A 6,074-nucleotide genomic window follows, 5' to 3' on the forward strand; every position below is an offset into this window, starting at 1 on the left:
AAAAGAAAAATATACATCTTGATGAGTCTATAGAGTATCAGAAACTATTTGATTAGGGTTTGTGTTCTTTTTACTGGCCACCCTTTTCTCCTCTCTTGTTTGTTTTTTGTCTGTTTGTTTTTGTTTGGTTGTTTTTGAGTTTTGTTTGTGCTTTTTGTTTTGTTTTTTTCTTTGTTTTTTGTCCTTTGGTTGGTTGAGTTGGGCTAGGTTGTTTTCCTGTGAAATTAGAAGAATTAAAATTCTGGCAGGGGTAAGAGGATAAATGAGAGGAGCAGTCTGCCCAGTGTTGATGTGCTGGCAAAGAATGTAAAATTGGTGGCCATTTTTTCAATTGGCCTGTCAGTATCTTTCTTCAGAGCCATTTCTTTCTCTGAACAATGTCTGTTAGACCATTGAGAATTGCTGTAAGAGACCGTCAGTATTCCCTTACTAATCCATCCCAAAACTTCGAGAAGCACCTTCGAGACTGTAGGAAGTGTCCCAGGGATGCAAGGGGTGCATCATGGGAGTTGGAGTTCCTAGACAGCCTACAGAGGCAGATGGGCAGTGTGTGCTGTGCTGTCATTGGTCAGGCGGTCACATGTCCTCCTCAGGGGTTATACGGAGGACTTTTCTTTGAAATAAACAGATTTGGCTGCTTGCCACCTACCTGCCGAGTCGAGTCTCTTTATATTATATTAATATACCTACAGAGACTTCAAGGAAAATGAGGTAATTTGCTAAGTAAGGTAAAAATGGAGGGAGGTGAAGGAGAGGGAATCTTGAGGTTTTTCACACTTGAGGCATAAGGGTTTTTAGGTGTTATTTTATACATTTTAGAAACATATAAATTCCTGTGTTGCCTTCCTTCTTCTCCTCAACTTTCCCTCCCCACCCGGAAGAGAACCTGATCAAATTATAACACAGTGAATCACCTTTGGGTTTATTTTCTGAGAGTTTTGGGAATTGCAGATCATTTAGAACTGTAACAGCAAAAGCTTTTGTCTGCGTGGAACCTACATTGGTGGATCTTTAGTTATTTTCAGAAAAAATCACTTGTTAGTAGGAAACTGACCAAGCTTCATTTCTGACTGTAAACATTTTGTATAGTTTTAGGGACTATTTCTCCTACAATGAGTTGGGAAACTTCCTTTGAAGTTTTTGCCTTGCCATGTAAATGGATAGGAGTCCGTAATGTTCAAAAGACAGGAATAATCCACTTGTGCAAAACAAGAGGAATGTCATTGTATTGGGACGGAGTTGGGATGATATTTTTGGTCTGTGTTTGGCCTTAGCCACCTGCAGAAGTTTATAGTTCTGCCTGCCAAGTTCCCTGATAAAACAGTGAATTTGGCCTTGGAGGGAGAACTTCTGTATAAACTGTTTTAATTGGTCTTTTGTGATTGGTCAATGGCTCACCAAGGGCATTGGAGGAGAAGGTGACGATGACATGATGAAGGCTCTCCCCCAGCCCCAATTGAGAAAGACCCCCAGGACTTACTGCGCCTGCGTGAGGGGATTTCCAAAGTTCTCACGCATGCGCAGAAGGGGTGCACTTACATAACCAAGAGGGTGGGATTGAGAACCCCTCACGGGGTGGTACTGGCCACACCTCCCCGGGGCAGGTGTTCTCAATGTACTATATAAAAGCAGACACGTTTTCCTTGGGGGCACCGGCTCTTCACGATGGACCAAGTTGTTTTTAGCGGGGACGCCTGCTGAAGTGGGAGCCTGCCACAGCCCTTCGGAACACGCAGCTGCTGCAGAGAGGCTTTATTACTGGTTAGATGGGTAAGACTTTCTTACAGGTGACACCTGGGTGAGTAGGGTGTCAAGCCTTCTTTCTAGGGTCTTTTGTGCACTTTTTCCTCTGCCCTAATCCTTTTCCCTCAGGCACCTTTTTTTCCCCTTTTCCCTGTTTGCCACCTTTCATAATAAATAGCTACTTTGCCAACTAGCAACGGTGTTTAGTTTTTTCATGTTCCAGAATCCCTCGAACCTGTTTTTTCCCTGATACAGTAACCCCCTCCCCGTTACAATCATTCAAAATGCAAAATCAAATTAAGTGTTGTGCTTGTTTTGGATGATGAAGTCACACCTGCCCCTCTTTGTGTTAAAGTTTAGCCATCTCTGCTAAAATAAATTCATGTGTCTCCTGTCTTCTTCCTCCCTCCAGACCCTACCTGCCTTAAAGGCATTGTTACCTGTCTGACTTTTTCTTCTCACTCTGTTGTCCTTGTCTTTTGTTTTCAATATGTGCTTCCTGGAAGGCCACCCTCGTACCTGTTATCCAATGCAAAAAGGAAGGTAGATCTCAATACTGCTAGCTGTTTACAGTTTGAACACTGTAGATATTTCAGTGCAATTTTCTGGTATATAAGGTTTCCAGTTCTGTATTCAAGCTTTTAGAATTAATGAGAAGTATTGTATAGTTTTTCTGCCAAGAAAAGAAAGTACATTGGTGATATTGAGATAGCATGCTTAGTTAAGAGCAATATGTCAAACAGAAAATGTCATACGTGACTGTTTGTACCAGTCATTGGCTCCTGCCTTATCCACTTTATTTACTCTCAGAACCAACTGTCTATTACCAAACATAATGTTTTGGTGCTGTGTTTATGTATTGTGTGCTTATACTGCCTCACTGTGCTGAGCAGTGGTGGGTGTCACAGTTCTTCAGATAATGACAGGCTGAATTCAAAGCATGGGCTGCAACCCTAGCTGACCGTGGTTGAGATCTGGAGCAGAGGTATGACCACGTTTCTGTTGGAGAGTACAAAAGAATTCCTGTACCAGCTGCTAAAGGCAATTGTCATGGCAGCTACTCTCATGTAGCCTTCTAGCAGAAAGCAGTTTCTGTCATCTCTTGTCTATGCTATATCACAAACTAACTTTTTCTTGTTTCTGTTGTTTCAGCTGCTAAGTAGACTACTGCACTTGCAGCATATCTGGCTGCAGTTTCAAAAGTGTATGTTTTCATACAGGAATGTTTTCATTAATGGGAAAAATAAGCTGCATTTTTTCGTTGCTGGTCACAGTGAAAACTTCCAACTAATTCAGTTTTAATATATGAAACCTACAGTATTGTCACACAATACATGGATGTTGTTGTGGGAGGCGTGCCCAAGGCACAGGGTACGTGCTGGGGCAGAGGAGCCCAGGGGAGCATGTGCCACCATAGGTAACCTCATTGGTTAAAGAAGTCACATGGTGTTAAAGGATAAACCGCGCTGATTTTGAAATAAAGCCTCTTTGTTCACCATCACATGAGGAGGTGTCTTTCCTTATTATATAAGGACATTTGCGTCCCCTACAAATGGCGCACCCAAACACAGGACTTTTTAAAGTTATATTAAGTCAGTTTAGATTATCCTGAATCAGGAAATTCGCTGGTAGATTCCGTTTATCGAGTCGATTTTTCTGACACTGGAATCTTTTACTGCAAAAAACGTAGACGTCTGTAATCGTTGTCTCAGTGGCATCTGAGAAACGGAAAGTTAGTTTAGGAGCTCCAAAAATATTAGAAATAGTGCACAGGAAAAGAAGAAAAGAAAGAAGAAAAGAAAACGAAGAAACGGAACAGTGGGCAGTGAAGAGAGGAGCCGAGGACCACGCGGCAGAAGCGGGCAGCGAGACAGCGAAGCTGAGTGAGTTATCAACACTGCACCCCCCAGCCCCTGCCAAAGAGAGCTCGGAGCTGCTTTGTGCCTACCTCGCGAGCTGCCGCCGGGCACTCCGCAGCTAAAAAGCAACGGAGACCCGAGCAAAGGCAGCAAAGCCGCCCCGTGCCGCTTCCCTGGACACTGGGTACCCTAGGAACCCATGTGCCATCCCGCCGCCCTTCCCCCACGTGTACCGCAGTCTGCAACCGCGGGGAAACAGCCGAGCCACGCACATGCGCTGGCCACCCCCCCCCGCCGCAGGGACCCATGCTGGGAGTGCCCGTCTAACGGAGCCCAGCACTGCCTTAACATCGCCCGCTGCCCTGCCGGCTCCGTGCCATGCTTAAAAGCTGTGCCGCGACCCTGCTGCGACCCCCCCCGCGCCACATTCAAACCATGCGGGACCTACTGAACCGCGCCGCTGCCGCTGCCGGAAGCCACAGACAGAGCCCGCGCTCGCCAGCAGCCACACGCCGCCACCACCGCCGCCGCACGCCTGCAGACACCGCCGCTCATCGCAGAAGGCCGCGCCCACACCAATTGCCTGCCACTGCTCGCCCATAGCACCGCCGCTCGCCCGCCCGCGCCACCGCTGCCCTGCGCCCGCCACTCACAGCCCGCACGGAGGACCTCAGCCACCGACACCGGGATGCCGCCACAGCCTAGCCTCGCAGACACGCCGAGAGGAAAAAAAACCGCAGAAAAACAACCCCTGAGAAACAAACTAAAGCCAGCCAGACAAAAGACTCCGAACACGTGTGCTTGCAGCCGCCCAGAGTTAAGGTAACATAAGACGCTTTGTTTCCATAGAAACCCACAGAACATTGAAACATTATTACCACACAGCTACTAACCGTAATTTTACAAATATACACATAAGAAAAACTGGGACACATTCTGAGCCACAAGGCACCCAAGCAAACGAAACAACCCACCCCCCCCACACACACACTGCTACCAGCAGCGCAACCCACAAACACAGTAACAGAAACTCATGGGACATACAGGGGGGAGGGACAGGAGCCATTGGTGAGTTAAACTTCAGGTGGAGAACGGAGCATCACAGAGACACAAGTCACTGGGAAGGAACAAAGCCGAAATGCGAGATCCCCGCCCATGGGATCAGAGCAGGGAGCTCTGTTACAGTCATGAGGGAGGTGACCCAGCCTATTTACTACCCCACGCTGTGGATGAACAGCGACCATGTGTCTTGCACTGGGCACAGCCAAATTGCCCGCCAAACAGACCGAAAGCCGATCTGTCTCTTCTGGCCCCAGCGCAGCCCCGCCCCACCCACAGGGAGGGAGGCAACCCCGCCCCCTACTCACCGCCTACACCGCCCACCACCCCCCCCCCACAGGGAACCGGGTTCACTAGAGCCACAGGAAGGGAGGAATGGGGGGATGGGGAGAAGGAACCAGGGATGGTTCCACCGGGAGGGAGTGAGGAGGCAAATGAGGGGAGGTCAGCTAACATGTGGGAACAATGTCTGGACAAGGCAATTCGAGAGGGAAGCTTGAAGGATATTCAGACGTGCTCAAACGAATTTAGCCAAAGCCAGTCCCCTCAGCTTCAGCCCCTGCATGGGGCTACAGAGAAACTGAGGCATTCGGTAAGAGAAGCTGGTATGTCCTTAACCAATACTTTCAAGTATTTGGAGGCATTGAGTTCCATCTATTTTTTTCACCCCACATGACTGGAAAGAGCTAATGAAATTAGTTCTTAATGACACCCAATATACAGTCTGGCTATCTGGCTTTCGGGAGATTTGTGCCAAATAACGAGCAGCTAACACCCAAGCAGGTGTCACAGCACATCAGTTAACCGGGGATGCAAATTATAGTTCAATAGATACACAATCTAAATACCATAGAGAGATATGCGGTGTAGTGGCCAGGCAAGCCCTAAAAGCTATGGAAAACATTCTCCCTAAAAACCAGAATGTTACCAAAAGTGTTACAAGGTTGTACTGAACCAAATTTGAGATGTTTAGACCAGCTGCAATCTGCTTTAAACAAGCAAGTAGAGTACAATAAAGCCAGAGAGATGCTGTATAGGCAATTGGCTTTTGGAGAGGGGAACACAGGCTGTAGGGGAGCTTTGCAAGCCCTTCCCACAGGGGAAGGCTGCAGCATTACTGAGCTGGTTCAACCCTACCAAAGAGTTAGCTTTGTAGAGCATCAGTCTATCCCTTTAACCGCAACCCTAAACGCCCAGTTAGGAATGCAAGAAGAGGCCAGACACACAGCTAGTTGTGTTAGATGTGGAGACACTGACCACTCTCAGAAAGATTGTCCTTAGCAGCAACATCTCACCCTAACAGCAGGGAGTGGGCTGGTGGTACCGAGGGTGCCGTGGGCAAGGCAGAGGCCTTGCCGCAAGCGTCACACTGCTTGTTGCTGTGCTGCTCGCTGTCCTCTGTGGCACCACCTT

The sequence above is a fragment of the Pseudopipra pipra genome, chromosome Z, assembly GCF_036250125.1.
Source record: "Pseudopipra pipra isolate bDixPip1 chromosome Z, bDixPip1.hap1, whole genome shotgun sequence".
Lineage (NCBI taxonomy): Eukaryota > Metazoa > Chordata > Aves > Passeriformes > Pipridae > Pseudopipra > Pseudopipra pipra.